This window comes from Aedes albopictus, chromosome 2, assembly GCF_035046485.1.
Source record: "Aedes albopictus strain Foshan chromosome 2, AalbF5, whole genome shotgun sequence".
Classification (NCBI taxonomy): domain Eukaryota; kingdom Metazoa; phylum Arthropoda; class Insecta; order Diptera; family Culicidae; genus Aedes; species Aedes albopictus.
Window position 1 is genome coordinate 6,359,013 of NC_085137.1, and position 16,826 is coordinate 6,375,838.

At 39.6% G+C, this 16,826-nt stretch overlaps 1 protein-coding gene across 4 annotated transcripts in view; it reads right to left on the reverse strand.

The window, feature by feature from the left end:
- Window positions 1-16,826, reverse strand: part of LOC109411674 (cadherin-related tumor suppressor) — a 360,443-nt gene that overhangs the window by 322,615 nt on the left and 21,002 nt on the right. For 2 of the 4 annotated variants that reach the window (XM_062849058.1, XM_062849060.1), the window contains exon 2: window positions 5,998-6,512. The gene's annotated coding sequence lies outside the window, so the exon portion shown is untranslated. Of the gene's footprint in view, window positions 1-5,997; window positions 7,972-16,826 lie in introns of those variants that run through there. The other 2 variants (XM_062849061.1, XM_062849059.1) reach the window with 2 other exon arrangements.

The window sequence follows — 16,826 nt, forward strand, 5'->3', positions numbered from 1 at the left end:
ATCAACAGAATGACATTTCTATGTTAAACTGTTCAAAACTTAAAACATTTTATCGTGTAAAGGTTAGAGCTACGCTGGGTGCCAAGGAAAACATTATATGTATTGTATATATTGAATTCATCAGAACTATCAGCCTGTGTAGTACACCTGGTGCACATAAAGACACGGCACCGCAGTTTCCGCTTGGATTTTGTTCTTCGAAAATAGATGGTTCTCTCTAAATAGAGCAACCATTGAAGAAGTGTGTAAGTTGCTGATGCAATAAACCTACTTCTACTTATCAGTGATACACAGAAGCGTACAAAAGACGGTGTCTAGGTATTTAAGTAAAACAAAATATTGAAGGAGTATTTTTGACGGAACCCTGTAATGCATTCCTCAAGCAATCTCGGAAAGAACATCCATCAAAGGAATCCCGGAGAAAATTTATGATGAATTTCTTGGAGAGATCGCAGAACGAACACCTTCCTCGCAAAAGAAAGTCTGGAGGAATCGCCATAGGAGCTATGAGAGGAATTCTTGATGAAGTTAAATGAACAATCTCGGAAGTAGGGCCAGAAGGCATCCCGGAAAAATTTCCTGATGGAATCTCAGAAATTCCTTCATGGATTTATCCAGTACTTTCATCTCGGATTCATCTATGATAATTTTCATACCAACCATAAGTTCCTTCTGGAGTGTGTCCAAGGGTTCGTTCTAGGATCCTTACTGAGATTCCTTCCCAGATTCCTCCAGCAATTCCTTCCGGAGTTCTTTCTAGATTTTCAACCGAAATTTCTCCAGAAGCTTTTTGCTGGGATTTCTGCAGGAATTCTTTTTGGTATTCCACTAAAAAAATCTTCCTTGATTCCTCCAAGAAATTCGTTCAAGAACTTCTTCTGATATTCCTCTGGGAACTCTTTCCAGGATCCCTGCTCCTTCTGGGATTCCTTCAAAATCTCTGTTCGTGATTGATTTTTTTCTGGTACTTTTTCCGAGATTTTTCAGAAGTTTAGAATACTCTCTTGTCATTAAACGTTCCAAAAGGAAATCCCAAGATGCCCTCGAGTTGTTAATTACGGAATACCTGCGATTCTTTATGAGTTCCTCTGAGATTCCTTCAGTAAGTTCTCCCGGGATTTCTCCAGAGATTCCTTAAGAGTTTTTTTTAAGGAACTCCAGATCCCGCTCCTTAGATCTCTTCAGGCGTTTCCTTACGGATTCCTTCCACAGCTCACACTGGAATTCCTGAAAGATTTTATTCTGAGATTACACCAGGTGTTCTTTCTGGAATATTCTCAGGTATTTAACCAGTAATTTCTTCCGGGATTTCTCATGAAGTTCTTTCATGAATTGCTTCAGAAATTCATTCCGGTACTACTTCAGGAATTCCTTTCAAAATTACCTCAAAGCTCATCCAGGAATACCAAGTGAGATTCCACCAGGACTTCCCTCTGAGATTTCTTAAGCAATTCCTTGGGAAATATTGAGAATCATCAAGGACATTCTTCCAGGAATCCTTCAAAAATTTCTTCCAGGATTCCTCCAGAAACTACTTCCGGGATTTCTTCCAACAACTCCTTCATACAGGAACTCCTTCAAGAATATTTTCAGGATCTTTATACTAGACTTTTCCTGATTTACGAACTCCTCTCTGCATTCCTCAAGGAGCTTTTTCTGGGATTCATTTATAAACTTATTCTGGTAACCTTCCGGGAACACCTCTCCTGATAGTCTTCCACGATTTTTTTCCGGGACTCCTCCAGGAACTACTACGGGATTGCTTCAAGAACACCTTTTGGGATTACTCCGGGATTATTCCGAGAATGCCCCAGGAGCTTCCAACAGAATTCTTTCGAGAACTCTTTATGACATTTCTTCGGAAACCCCTTCCGGTATTTTTTCAGGAACTCCATCCAGGATTACTCTAGCAACTGTGTTCTGAATTCCTCTTGAGGTTCCTTCGGAAGTCCATTCTAGAATTTTCTCAGTTGTTCCTGGGATGGAAATCCTTCAGAAGTCTACTGCAGAATTCCTGCAGGAGTTTTTTGTGGCATTGTTTATGAAATTACTCAAGGAGTTCTTTACGAAGTTTCTACAGGAATTCCTCCGAATATTTCTTAAGGAATTCCTACATCGGCTTTGCAAGAATTCCCCTAGAGTACCTTCTGTGTTTTCTCCAGTACAGTATTGTTCCGATTTTATCACGCCCCTTTTCCAGAATTCGTTTAAATATTCTACAAAATCTATACGAATTTTCCATATTTTGAACGTTGCAATTTGTGCTCTCCACATTCATCTTAAAGAAGAGGGGAAACACTTGCTCTTAAATGTAACAGCAAATGAATGAAAAATGAACGACTGACGCGTGGAGGGCGTGATAAAATCGGAACATTACTGTAGTCCCTTCCAGGATTCCATTTTTTCAGGAATATCTTCTGGAAATTCCAGAAAAAAAACAGTAGGCATTTCAAAAGAAACTGTTAGGAGATTCTCGGTCAAAAAATCCTGATTAAATCTTCGAGGGACTTTTGGAAAAAATCTCGGAAAAAATTCCTCAAGGATTCTCGAAATCCCTGATGGAATCTTTTGAACTCCCAGAAGAAATCCTATAATAAATACTGGACGAATGCTACCTGGAACTGCACTAAAGGAACCCCAAGATGAAGCTCAGATGGAGCTCCCTGAGCAATTACAGAAGGAACACCTAAATAGAGGAATCCTGGAATTAATTTATGGAAAAACAACGAGAGGAGCGCCATTGCATTGGATGCGCTCAAAACTGTTCAAGCACTGTACTATGGTATGAACACCTCAATTTCTGGGCTCCAGGTGCTAAAAATTGATGACTATTCGTTTTTTTTTTGTAACAAACCACACAGCAAACATTTCAGAAAATTACACCCGACTATCCCATTTCACTGAATTTTACATTAAAATGGAATGTTAAGTGCAAGCTCTTACTGAGAGCAAGCTGTATTTTTTTAATCTGCTGAATGTGCGATATGATGGAGTCTTTTTGTTACAGATGATGAGATGTAACATTTTTTAACTGTGTACTGCTATATGAGACGTAAATTGCATGAGTTGGACGTAAACAACTAAAATTTAAAAGCCTTACGCTGAAATGACATCTTCCTTGTAAAATTAAGTTTCGAAGGACGTCAAATTACATGTTTTAGTTGTAAATTTACGTTTCCAAAGAGTCCTTTACATGTCAGGTTCAGGAAACCTAAATTTACACGATTTATCTACACAGTTTAAACATGTTACATCATATAATCTGTAACAAAAAGACTCCGTCATATCGCACACATTTTTCCATCAATTTTAAAGGACAAACGTCTTGAGATCCCGCTTCAACAGTTCATCAGAACTTCAGACGCACAAATCTCAAGAATCAAGCTTCAAACAAGTGCAGTTAATTATTCTGTGGCCATTTTGGCATTCTAACTAGTCGGTCCTTAAACTTACAGCTTGCTCTCAGTATAATACTTGCGCTCAACATTCTATACAATAAATTGTTGAATGTAAAATTGAGTGAAATGGGATTGAAAGTTATATGTCAAATTTGTGTACGTTAGATGTAATTATCATTTTTTTTTTGCTGTGTAGGTGTGTACACAGTTAGAAAATGTTACATCATATAACCTGTAACAAAAGGACCTCGTCGTATACCGTCGTTAGGGATGAGAATGGGTCAAAAATGTGTACTTTTGCTTCGTTGCATGAAAAAATCCATTTATCACTGGAATGTGATCTTTGGTTTTGCATGCTGAAATGATGAAACAATATTTGAAGTTAGTCAGTTCTCCTTAAAATAACAAGTGTATGAAAATTTACCCATTCTCACCCCTTTGAGGGGGTGAGAATGAGTCAAGGGAACCGAATTTGTTCCTCATTGACAACATAAACTTTTTAATTCGATAATCGCAATATTTGATAAGATATTTCAGATAATGTTTTGACCCAATCTCGCCCCTCTGACCCATTGTCACCCCTAGCGACGGTAGCACACATTTTTCCACAAGTTTATAAATGTACAGCTTGTTCTTAGTCTGAAGCTCACATTCAACATTCCATACCGACGTAAACATTTAAGCGTACACAGAAGGAAATTTTCAAAACTACACTTGACGTAAGTATTAGAAAGTTTAAATTTTCATTTCATTTCATTCGCTTTTACATCAAATAATTTCTTGCACGCAAAGTCGTAAGCAAGCTCCATACTGCAGACAATTTATGATTTTACAATCCGATAGAGAATTGTTTTAAAGTGATGGAGCATGGAGGTCATTTTGTAACAGCGAACTTGATGTAACGATTTCGAACTGTGTAGAAATTTCAATTCTATTTCTAAATGAAACGTGATGTTGACGAAAAACTCCTTGAAATAGAATACAAGTTTATGCTTAAATGTTTACGTCGGTTGAAATGATCATCAGTTTACATTAGAAATTTTACATTACATACTATTTTTTAATATGGAATGTTAAATGTGAACTTCATACTGACAGCAAGCTGTAAGGGAATTGAAGGCTTAACGGCCCCCGGGGGTCAAAACAGCTTCAGGTGATTTTATCTTATTGTAGATGGTTTCGTGAGATACAAGCAAACTAGATCTAAAATTGAGCAGGTTGAGCCCAAGAATTGCTAATATATTCGAAAAAAAAGCTTGGAAAACGACGATTTTCCACATTTAGAAAGATTCCCACAGAAATTTAGACATTGCGTGCTGGTTAAGGTAAGGTATGTAAGTACCTTCATTTGCTGCTGGGAAGAGTTCGATGGAGCCCCTTGGTATTTCACTACAAGTCAAAGCGGGAAATGCCAGCGGGCGTTTTATCTCACCCAAAAAGGCGTTTCGCCTCCTACGGTTTTCCGGCAGGTTTATTACCACATATGTTTAGGCGGGGCGTTATGCCCCTGTTTCCCCTAAATTTATAAACTTGATGGAGAAAAGTATGCTAAAGGTAGCGAACCACTCGGGCAGCGGCCGGTATTTTGGGCACTCTTCGCTACAACTCAGTCAATTCCAAACCAATTGACTTGGAATTTTGTACACGGCTAGATAGTATACGTATCTCATCGCGTTCCAAAAATGGTGTCAATTGGTTCAGAATTGGCTGAGTTACAGCAGAAAAGTGCCCAAAATAGGACCCCTTCCGAGATGGTTCCACTTCCCTATAACCCTTTCGGGACTGAGCGCAAAAAGTGAAATCTCCATACAAATGGCTCAACTTTGGCTCTTCAGAACATTTGAATTTCTCAACAAAACAACAATTAGTTTTGCTCATTTGAAAGAACTACACTTTATCTTTCGATTTCTAGGTGTTGAAAGATGTTGTGTATGCTATAGTTTTACAATTGGTAACAGTTTTTCGAAATGTTTATTTGATTGGAAAATGATTGATTCACTCGGGCCTAAAGCTGTCGTCTTTAAATCGAAGTCAAGGTAAAACACACCCAAATCATACTAGTTTTAGATGTATGACCACGTTTTTAATGACCCTCATTTGCCCAAAACAAATTCCCTAAATAATTTAGAACAAAATTCCAAGAAATAGTATTATCATACAAGTATTAGTTTTATAACTCTCAATACAATTTTCGCGAACTAGGTAGTGGTTAATTTTTCAATTATTTTCCATCCAGCATTTCGATAACACACGTGGCATTCCCACATCCAAAACTTGGGACCTCCTGCGCTCTAGCCAAATTCCTCGCCCGCTAGAGAGACCCCACGATCGACCAACAAACGACGGCACTCCTTACCAACCCTTCCCCATGCATTCGAATTCTGCCTCGGGGCCCACATTTCCATCCCATTCTACTCTCTATTCATTACGCTCTGGTTCTTCGTCGTTTTCTTGTCTTGCTTGTTTCATGTTGCTGTTACTGCTGGCTGCCGCATTGGCGAAGTGTTGCTTTGGCTTGTCGTCGTCGTTGCTGGTTCAGTTTTCTCGGATTTCTTCTTGAAAAATAGTCAGATTATTTTTTTTTTCACTTTTCTCATACCTACACTTCTCTTCTACGCGTTTCACACTGCTGCTGCCTATACTCTCTGCCTGCCGTCGCTTACATTCCTTCCACGCTATTTTACGGCTGGATATCTGATCCAGAACTTGGCACTTGTATGCGTTGCTATTTTCACTGAAAATTCTGCACCACCAAATTGGACACAATAAAAGCACAAATATGTTTTCCAGGCAACAATGCTTAATTTTCCGACTTATTAGATCCACCGGGCCAGATCGAAATCGCGCTATTTGGCTGTGCTACATTCACACACTCGTTTGCCCGGTGCGCGGATGATGTCTATTCCTATGGTGTGGCAGCCGAAAAAAAAAAAATCCGCGTTATGCCTCCTCTGCTGCCCGGTTGAGTTGGGTTCAAGCACACACGCTTCTCGGTCGATCTTCACTGTCTCTCCCCCGGTCCAGCCGCGAGATGAAACCGAGGTCCGTTGATGGCGCTAGGATGGATGGACAAGCTGCTGGCGCGCAACAAAAAACACTAATCAGCTAAAATATCTGTAAAATTAAAGGGAAAAAGAAGAAGAAATTAGCAAACTTTATTGATTAATCATAAATCAAGATCGGCGCGGCGTGCAAGTGACGTGAATGAAATGACATATGGTCGGCGAGACGGGGGTTCGTCGCTGGCGCTGCTGGGCTCGGAACACCGGTTGAAGTCACTGGGAGGAAAAAATGATTTATGACTCGACTAGAATGATGATGCCATCGCTAATCCCGCGGCGGAATCAGTTAGAGGCACGAACTTTTTTGGAATTCAATAATCTGCCGAGTATTTCAGATGATTTCAATAGAACACCGAACTGGTAAAAAAGTATCCAAGAGGAGGGGTGAAGAAACTCCAACCAGAACACGAATAAAGTGGCGTAGCGAAGATTTGTTTTTTAAGGGGGGGCGAATTGTCGTGGTTATTGTTTCAAGTTTCTTACGCGTCTACAAGGCCTCACCCTTCTGGACCCTTCTGTTCACTAACCACAACGCACCTTTCTCATACAATGTATGCCAGAAGACGGACCCCGAAAAGATAAGAGCAAACAGATAAACGACGAAGAATGCAAACAAGCTGCATAAAATGTAACACGTCGTTGCCAGAACTAGAATCTAATTTGGTCAACCAAAGAAGGTTCTCGGTAGGCAGTAACTCTTCACGCTATTCGGCCACAATCCGGATAGCATAGGCTAGTTAATGCAGTGTGCGCCTATAAACCCAAACGGTGCATCATCACCATCATCACATCTCGACGCAATTGGTGTTGAATGTCGCACGAGTTGAATCGAAAAGTCGTGCCTCCTGTGTGGTGGCGAACGAATTCGAAATCTTCATGTTGGTACGTTCTGCCGCTTTTCGGACCGGGAGGAGTGTTGCCGTGTACTTATACCGTGGTTAAATTTTGTCGCACTGCTTGCACTGAACTGTTGTCGCTCTTAGAGGGAATACCTAGAGAGCCCCGGTCCCCACTGATTGTGAAGATGTGCGCTGCGAAAAAGGAAAAATTCCACTAAGACACCATTCTTTCCAGTCAGTCGCTCGTTGTTTGCTCCGATCTGCACTGCCTGCACGAGGAACCGCGTGTTGTGTCCTTCCCTCTCCGCCGGCCGCCGGTCATAAATATACAGCTTTCTGGTATGTGCGGCATATTCCAACCATATAGCCGAGCCGAGTCGAGTCGGGAGGAACATTTCGAACTGCGCGCGCAACCAGCAACAGCCAGGAAGAACAAGAGCAGAAATCGTCTCCATCGTCGCCGTCGTGGTAGTCGTCGTTGTCGCCGTCAACATCGGAAGCCTTGAATCATCAAGGCTGGCTTGCTGGGCTGATCATGCTCTCTAAGGCGACACCCGGCTTTGGTACCCGGTAAGATCGGTACATTGTTGAGGTAGCTCTCGTTTCCCTCCCCTGGCTGTGGATGCGCTGCGCAACCCTAACTAACTAACGATTGGATGGCGATGACGACGGCTACGGATAGCAATACACGCGGTGCAATGCGATGAGATTCAAGCGAATATGGTCAACTATCACAGAGCGCTAGTACGGGGTCCCCAAGAGAGGGAGGCGGTTGAACTGTGTTAGTTGTGGTGATTTGCTACCGTAAGAAGGAGAACTGTTTTGCATGTTACTTTGCATCAGAGCTACTCGATGGGAGTTTTCTTCTACTGAACCAGCAAGTGATGATTGAATCTGTACGCATGTTTGGTTCGAGTAATAAAACGAAATCTAATATTTCTTATGACAATAGTAACCATTTTCTTTTTCATGATTACTGAATTCTAGAGAATTTAAACCTTGTGTTGTTCAAAAACACATAAACTTCTGAAACCTCGGATCCCCTTTAACGCACATGACAACCTGTGAAACCTCCGAAAGCACTTTTGTAATACCTGAGAAAACCGCTGATATCCTCTGAAGGTTCCTGAAATGCTGGTGAATCCCCCTGTTACGCAGCTGAGACACTCCTACCCCCGAAAACGCCCCGGTAACGCTTCTAAGACCCGCTGAAAATCCTTTTAAACTTCACGAAATACCACCGAAAATTTCCTGAAACCCCCTTGGACCCCATATGTAACCTGAGACCTTTCAAAATCCCCGGTGACGCATCCGGCACCCCTTGAATGTCCTCTGTAACTTCCTGAAATACCCCCGGAAACCCTTTCGGACCCCATATAACGCACATGAGACCCTTCGAAACACCCGAAAACACCACTGCAACTCCTCCCCTTCAGATCCTCTGTAACGTACACGAGACACTGAAACCCTCCGAAACCCCCCAAAAATGCTTCTAAAGCCCCCAGAAACGCTTCTGAACGGCCTCTGAAATTCCACATGACTCCCCTTCAAATCGCCTAGTCACTCGCTCTTCTTTGAAGTTTAGCTTTGCGACCTAATAATTCATTTCGGTAATAAACTGTAAAGTGTAAATGGACCCATTTAGGTAAAAAACCTATTTAGGCATTGTCGAGACTCTTACCTAAATGGAGATTTGGGTTTAGACTTTTGGTGTCGACCTTAACGTGATGTGTTTGAACAAATTTCCCCTCTGAATATTTAAAATTGTCCCTATTTGATGTATACGGTAAACGAAATTCACTTAAAAGTTCAAAGCTAAGGTGGGACACAAGATAAAAACAAAACCAACTACAACAATAAAACCATCGAAAAATGGTGCATATGAGTAAATCTTGAACCATATTTTAAGGTTTAAATCAAGAGTCTAGATACGTCTTTTGCACCGTGATGATCGTTTTGCAATTGTATATCATGTGTATTTGAAAAGGGCAAACAGCTTTTTCCAACTAATATGTTTCGGATCAGATCTTACCCATTTTAAATTTGTCGAGCAATACCGTATCTGATAAACCTTTTGCCTTCAGAAATCCATGCTGGGATTTCTTTAAATATTCCTTCGTATTCCTCCAGAGATTTGATCCCGGGAATCCTTAAAGAATTCCTCTTGATATTTCTTAAAAAAAACTTTTGGGATTCCTCCAGGAATTTTTGCTGGGATTGCTCCGGGAATTTCTGTTGAAGTGTCTGCATGAATTTCTGTAGGGATTACAATTGCGATTGCTGAAGCAATTCGTACTGAATGTCCTCCTAGGATGCCTCCAGCATTCATCCAGAAACTTTTTTAGAGATTCCATAAGGTATTCCTCAAGGGATTTCTCCAAGTATTCCCTCAAAGGTTCTAGCAGAGACTTTTTTTCAGGGATACCTTTAATAAATTACTACGAAATGTTCCTTTAGGCATTTCTCCAAGCACTCCTCCAAGAACTTTCCAGGATTTTTTTTTGTAATTTCCAGGATTCCTTCATGTATTCTTGCTGGGATTGCTTCAGGTACTCCAGCTGGGGTTTCTTTATGAATTTCTGTTAGGATTCTTTGAGCAATCACTGTTGGGATTGGGATTCCTCTAGAAATCCCTTTGATATTCCCCAAGCAATTACAGCACAGCAGCGATTGATACTTCCTTGGATTCCTCCAAAAATTCTGTCTGGGATTCCTTCAGGAATCAGGATTCTCGAATGTTCAGCAGCTCTTTCAGGAATTCCTGCTGGAACTCTCACATCGAATCCTCTTCTTATGATTGCTTCATGAATTTTTCCAAAGGCTCCTCTAGGAGCTCCTTCAGAAATTCCCAACCAATGTCGTATAAGAAACCTTTTTAAGACGGGGATGAACCAGTCTCGGGCTGAAAATCCCCATAATAAAGAGCCAATAATAATAATAACCTTTTTAAGAGACATTTCTCTTGGGATTCAGGAATTTACGCTGGGATTTCTTTAATTATGCCTGCTGGAATCCTTCGAGCAGTTCGTGCTGCGTTTCCTCTAGAAATATTTCCACGAACCCCTCCAGAGATTTCTGGAGAAACTTATGTTGGAATGTCTGCATAAATCCCTATTATAGACTGTTTCAGAAATTATAAATACATTTTGTTTAGAAAATTAAATGAACTGTTATTATGATTTTTACCTACTCTTTCAGAGTATAGCATATTATACTCCATATTTTTATATTTCCTTTCAATTGTCTTGATATTTTAAAGAACAGTCGAGTTCTCTAACAAATAACTAAATTTTTCAAATTTGCATTTGCACAAAGGTGTTTTTTAATGATTTCAACATTATTTATCACTAAATACCAAAAATTATCTAAATTTTTATCACATTCGCTTTCTCAACAAGTTGTCTAAGGAATGCCTTGATCAAAATTTGGGAAAAATCGATAAAGGCATTTCCACAAAATTTTGTCGGAGATCAAGTTTCTCATTTTTTAAGGTTTTCTACGGAACATAAGAACTACCACACCGTTTCTTAGCTTTCCTGAACGCATTTAATCTAAACAAACTTATTTTTTTCGGCTCATTCGATCCTTCAGATGGCAAAGCTTGTGATACCATAAAAACAAATGCAGTAAGCAGTAATTAAGACATTCGTTTGCTTAACGTTTGTTGCTACTGGTGGTGTTGAGAAATTTGAAACAAAAATTTTTGTTTTGAGAAGGCCCGTAATGGTGGTTCTTGATCAAATATTCCAGTAAAAATTACACTTACCAATTCTCCCAAAGATTCCTTTAGAAGTTTTTTTCCAGAGATTCCTTCAGAAATACTTCTATTAATTTCTCCAGAGAATTTTTTAAGGTATTTCTCCTAGAAATCCTCGAAGAGTTCTCACATAAATAGTCTTTGTATTCCAGCTAGTAATGAGATTCCTATATATATTCGTGCTGGGATTGCTCCTAGAACTTCTTCTGGGATTTCTCCAGGAATTCCCACTGTGATTCGTCAAGCAATCACTGTTAAGATTCGTCTAAAAATCCTAGAAATATAAATGAGATTTTATAACCAACTACCTCTTCCCGGAAAACTTTGTCTTGTCTACTGCGTTTTTTGACGTTTGAGTACCAAGTCCCCGTACTTAAGGTGAAATGGGAGCGCGTCCAAGTGCAGTTTTGCCACGCGTTTCTGAGAGCACCGATTTTGTCATCCACAAAATGCTCAAAAACGAAAATGCTACTCAATGTTTATCACGAGTGAGCAAGGGTACTCATTGCTTTTTAGCTCTGTTTGTTGCTTGGATGGCGAGATCCGTCAAGGCAGCCATTGTGACGGCCATCTTTGGATTCGCTCATATATGTCCTTAACTTGCAAGGAAAACCAATTTTCAAAAAATATCAATTTCTCCATGTTTTGACTCCAATTTTGACTGTTTGTCAACCTATCATATGTGCATAATTGGTACAAATTTGTGCCCGATTGGTTAATATTTCGCGAACCTAGAAGAGTTCTAATAAAACACTATTTTTAGACAACTTATTTTTGAACTGTCATATCTCCGAAACCATTGAACCGAATTGAACGAAATTTTGAATTTTTATCAACAATATATTAATGCTTCATAAGTCTTCAAAATACACATACTATCTGAACGTTGAAAAAAGTTATCATGGATTGACACATTTTGGGTTTTTCTTGAGAAAGTGTATTTTTTACATTAATGTCATTAAATTTTTGTTTTGATATCCAATGATTTTCTACTTCTATTCTCTAAACATCACTTATAAGATATATTAGAGCCTATTTGGATTTACGGAAAAACACATTTAGTAATTTTTGTGTGGTATTGTAAATTTTACTCGTTTTTCTCTATATGGGTGAAAATGTCAAACCAGTGCAACTTTATACGTCGTGATATTTTATTATATTTTATAACGTCGTATCAAGTATCAGTATATTGTTGACAAACATTCAAAATTTCATTCAATTTGGTTCAATGGTTTCAGAGATATGACAGCTCAAAAAAAGCTGTCTAAAAAGTAGTGTTTTACCAGAACGGGTCTAGCTCCGTGAAAGATTAATTAAATGAGCTCAAATTTGTACCAATAATGCATATAGGGTAGGTAATCAAAAGTTGAACCACATTGCGGCTTTCCGAAGTAGCGCAAATTTTATGATAATTTTATGTCAAATAATGTGGAATATTATTCGGTTGGTCGATTGTACGATAAATAAGCTTTCATTTGACGTGTTCACATATTGCGTGTGATACAATGCATGAGCTGTACGAGTGCACCGAAAATGTGCTTTCTCTGGGGGGAAATAGGTGAAATCGCTTTGATTTTTCAATTGCCTGTTTTCCATGACAAAAACGCTTTTTTCAATGCTTTTAAAGTCCATGTTATCAGGTTATACCACGGAAAGCTGTTTAACATCTTTTCGGGAGAATTTTTGGATAAACTCTATGAAAAATTACAGAATGTTGAACTTTATTGTGAGAGAGAAAAAAAGTTGCCTATCCCAAACATTTTGGCTACCCCCTGTATGTTACAAATTTCCCAAATGGAGGAGAACGTGCCTCTGGAGCCGACCTACTGATACACCCTGTATATAGAAGATTACCGCAGCGATTCTTCTTTGGGTTCCTCCAAAAAATCTATTTGTGATTCCAGTAGGGATTATTCCGGGGCTCCTTCAAGAGTTCCTACTGGAACTCTCCCACAAACGACTCTTGGGATTCCAGGAGTTTCTCATGAAATTCGTCCAGGAATTCCTCCTGGGATTCTTCCTGTAATGTATGCCAAGATTCCTCATGCAATTCCTGCTGAGGTTTCAATAGAAATTTCTTCTGAGATTTCTCCAGAAGTTGCCTCAACAATTTGTTCAGGGAATTCTTCAGGGAATTTCACATCGATCCTATATAGGATTTCAAAAGAGATCCTTTTGAGGTTTTCTCTAGAAATTTCAATAAAAATTACTTCGGGATTTCTCAAGAGATTCTTCCAAAAATGTAACGAAAGTATCTATATGGATTCTTCCTCCAGTGCCTATCGAAATTCCTCCATAGACTTTTGTGACTTTTTAGTTGAATTGGCCTAGCCGCACAAGTTTTTCATATACCATATTCTCTGGTTCAGCTTATGAAATTTGAATTTGAATGTTGAAATGACATTTTCAGCACTGCCAAGAAGACAAATGTTATAAATAATAATTTCATGGCAGTCATGGGATATGCTTTTAGATCAGATATTATATGGTTTTTATTCGTTGTCAGTTGAAGCTAGTTTCAATGATGCAAGTAGTCCGAACTGGTTGAGCTTGAGAAGAAGTATAAGGTATAACAGTTCTGGTATGAAGAGCTAAGGAACTTTTCTTTACAAATTCACTATTTACTTTGAAAATATCGTCTTTCAACAACCACCCCAATTCTACAAAAAACACACCTCCCACTCGTCTCAACCATCGCTAATGTGTTGAAGGACCCGGAACAAAACAATCAGAAAAGAAGCCAAGGAGTTGGCAAACTTGTCATTGAACGCTCTCTTTATTTGATAGCTGGCCAATGCCCATGTCCTTAAGACCATTAGTCTATCAAAAAGTTAAAGTGTATTACTCTCAAGTCGAAAGGTATGTCCGATCGAAATTATTTTTTATAGAGTTCTATTAGGATGTTGTAGCTTCCATGATTTGGTGCTAAGAGCTAAGAGATCCAAAACCGGTTGACAGACGGCTGAGAAATTTATTATGACACACGTTGTCAAAAATCTCTCAAAAAGTTAAGTTGTATTACTCCCAAGTGCTCCTCGTAAGATATCTCGGTAATCAAATGTCCAAAGGCAATAGAATTTAATAGGGTTCTACGAGGATATTGTAGCTCTCATTTGGTGTTAAGAGAACCCAAATCTCGGTTTTTCGAGCGATATTTGGTCGGCGTTGAATCAGAGTGGACTACGCGATTTTTCGGGCAGGTAAAGATAAGCTGAGGAACTTCTCGACGTTATTTGGATGTAGATGTGTCATTACATAAAAGAATAATAGTATTTCTGAAAATAATGCCAGGGATTTGAAATTTCAAGTGCTTGCAGGACATTTTCTCGAAATCATTGAAAAGCAGATGGTCCGGTCTGACTTAACGCCGACCATTTATATCCTTCTTATAGGTGGAAGAAGGGTAAAAAGACAAGAATAACGAAAACCAAACCATCACACTTGAAAACGCTGTCGTGGCCATTAGCATTCGTTTGACATTTCTGTTCCGTACAGTAGTTCGATCGCTTGTGTTACGAATGTCGGAGACAAAGGCAACCGAATGTCAACGAAAATGTGTCAAAGACTGTGATCGCTAACAAAACTGAGTTCCAGAAAAAAAAAAGTTCTGTATTGTACCTATACATTGTCAGATACAAAAGTTTACCAAAGTTTGACCGAGTGTAGCTGAAACACCATAGATTAAAGTACAGTTCAACAAATAACAATAATTAAAAACTGTGTAACTTCGTTGTTCACACCCAGATGAAAAACAATGTAATTAATAAGGTTCCGGCTAAGATAATGACTTTGACCACACTTTCAAAAGTATCAATTTGAAGTTCAACATTCTCGTGATTAATATTTCCATTTCATGATGCTCCTATATTTCTAAATTTTCTGTTAAATGTGGAGAATACAGATTTCAGAGAAGAAACTGCAAAACATTCATCTCCAATCGATTTGCAATAGTAGGTATCCCAAGTCGATAATTCCACTAGCATCTGAGGCATCATCATCGAGAGGAAGGCTTGTTAGTAGCAAAACGATGCATCGCCGTCACACAACTCGCGCAACTCCTAATGCTATACGGTTAAACCGCGGATCCAGCCCAGAAGACATGAACCACGGATGAAAGCGTGTACACACAAAATAATTGAAGCAAATAGAGAAGTAAACAAATAGAGAAATATAAATACAAATATAGCGAGACTCGGCCATCACGGCCATGCATAGAGAGGCTGCGAAAGCAGAAGAAAAGTAAATTACAAGTGCCCTCCTAAGCCGATCCAGCACATCCAACAGGCCATCCAAGCCGCTCCAGCATCAGCGTGTGGAAAGATGTGTGCTATAAGGAATAAATGTGTGTTCCCTTTTGGCCGGCACATTTATATTGAATGGGGACACGGGATGTGGTGGCGGTCAGCGTTAGCGGAGTAGAAAAAAATCAAACGTAATTGGAAAGACAAACAAGGAAAAATGAAAATTCTTCGACCGATGCTCCAGCGAGATGAATAATAAATTGAAAACCGTAGGATAGAACGACTCTCGAGGTGCACTACATGCATCCCCCTTCGGAATCTAGGAAGGAAAAGTTTCGCGATTGGGAATATAGAAACGGTTCATCTCTGATTAAAACTAACTAGCGTTCCGTACGGCTACGGATTTCCAGAATTCGAAGCATTTCTTCGAAGTTCATTTCTTCCGTCAGTAAATTACTCCCGGCTATTTGAGGAATTGTTTGGAAAATACCTTAAGCAGCACATGGCAACTCTTGATGTCAACTTTATAACATGGAAATTGCTCGAAAATTATGCCTTCTCATAATCAGAATGGTATTGTTGTTGCTGTTGAAAATAGTCATTCTCCCGTGGCCATCATTAGAACCCATTCACTGCTCCACGAACCAGACGTGGCCCGAAAGCAATCCGAAAAAGCGCCGAATCATGGCCATCAGCAGTCGATGCAGAACCACACGATGTGTAGGCAAGTATGTCTGAGCAAAAGCTAGCTGGGAGTAAGAACGATATGGCTCATCATTTGTGCTTTCCACACAGCTTCCTTCGAGATGGTTGGTCTTCCTTGATCTATTCACCCTCGAAACTCTTCTTGCGCCGTTCTTCGTTCTGAACTCAACGAACCCCGAAAGCATCCTCGTTGAGGAGCCCGGTTTTTGTAAAACTAATTCCAATTAACATCTTTGAACAAACAGAAGTACGTATTTATCCGAAATTATATATAATTGTATAATTGAAATCTTTGTGTATAGAGGAGCTAGGAGGCAACTAGGAGCCTCTCCGAGTTCTGTTCGATGTGGCCGAGCTGGCTTTGAATCAGCAGTTTTTTTTTTCGGTATTTATCGCGGCTACCGGTTTTTTTGTTTCTCGTTCATAACTTTCTATTGCATGGAGGCGACGACAACAGATGCTGGCTGGCTGAGACTGGCTGGTCTCGACGGGACGGGAAGCCTGCTGCTTGTTGGTTATGATGGCGACGACTGACCGATTCTCGGATAATGAAACGATAATTTGTCTATTCCTGTATTGAATTGTGTTGTTTTTGGGTTTGTGTGGTAAGAAAACTGCATGTAATAATCAACAACGGCTTTTGTCTCAAGTTAACACACTTTTTGAGTTGGAATTATCGGATTCTCTGAAATGTTTGATAGGCGATTCAAAACATCCTTCATTTCAAGATACAGCCAAATGTTTTTCACTGGGAATTTTGAGACTGATTCTAGCTGATTAAAGCTGTAGAAAAGAGCTTCCTCAAGAATCCTAGGACATTGCAC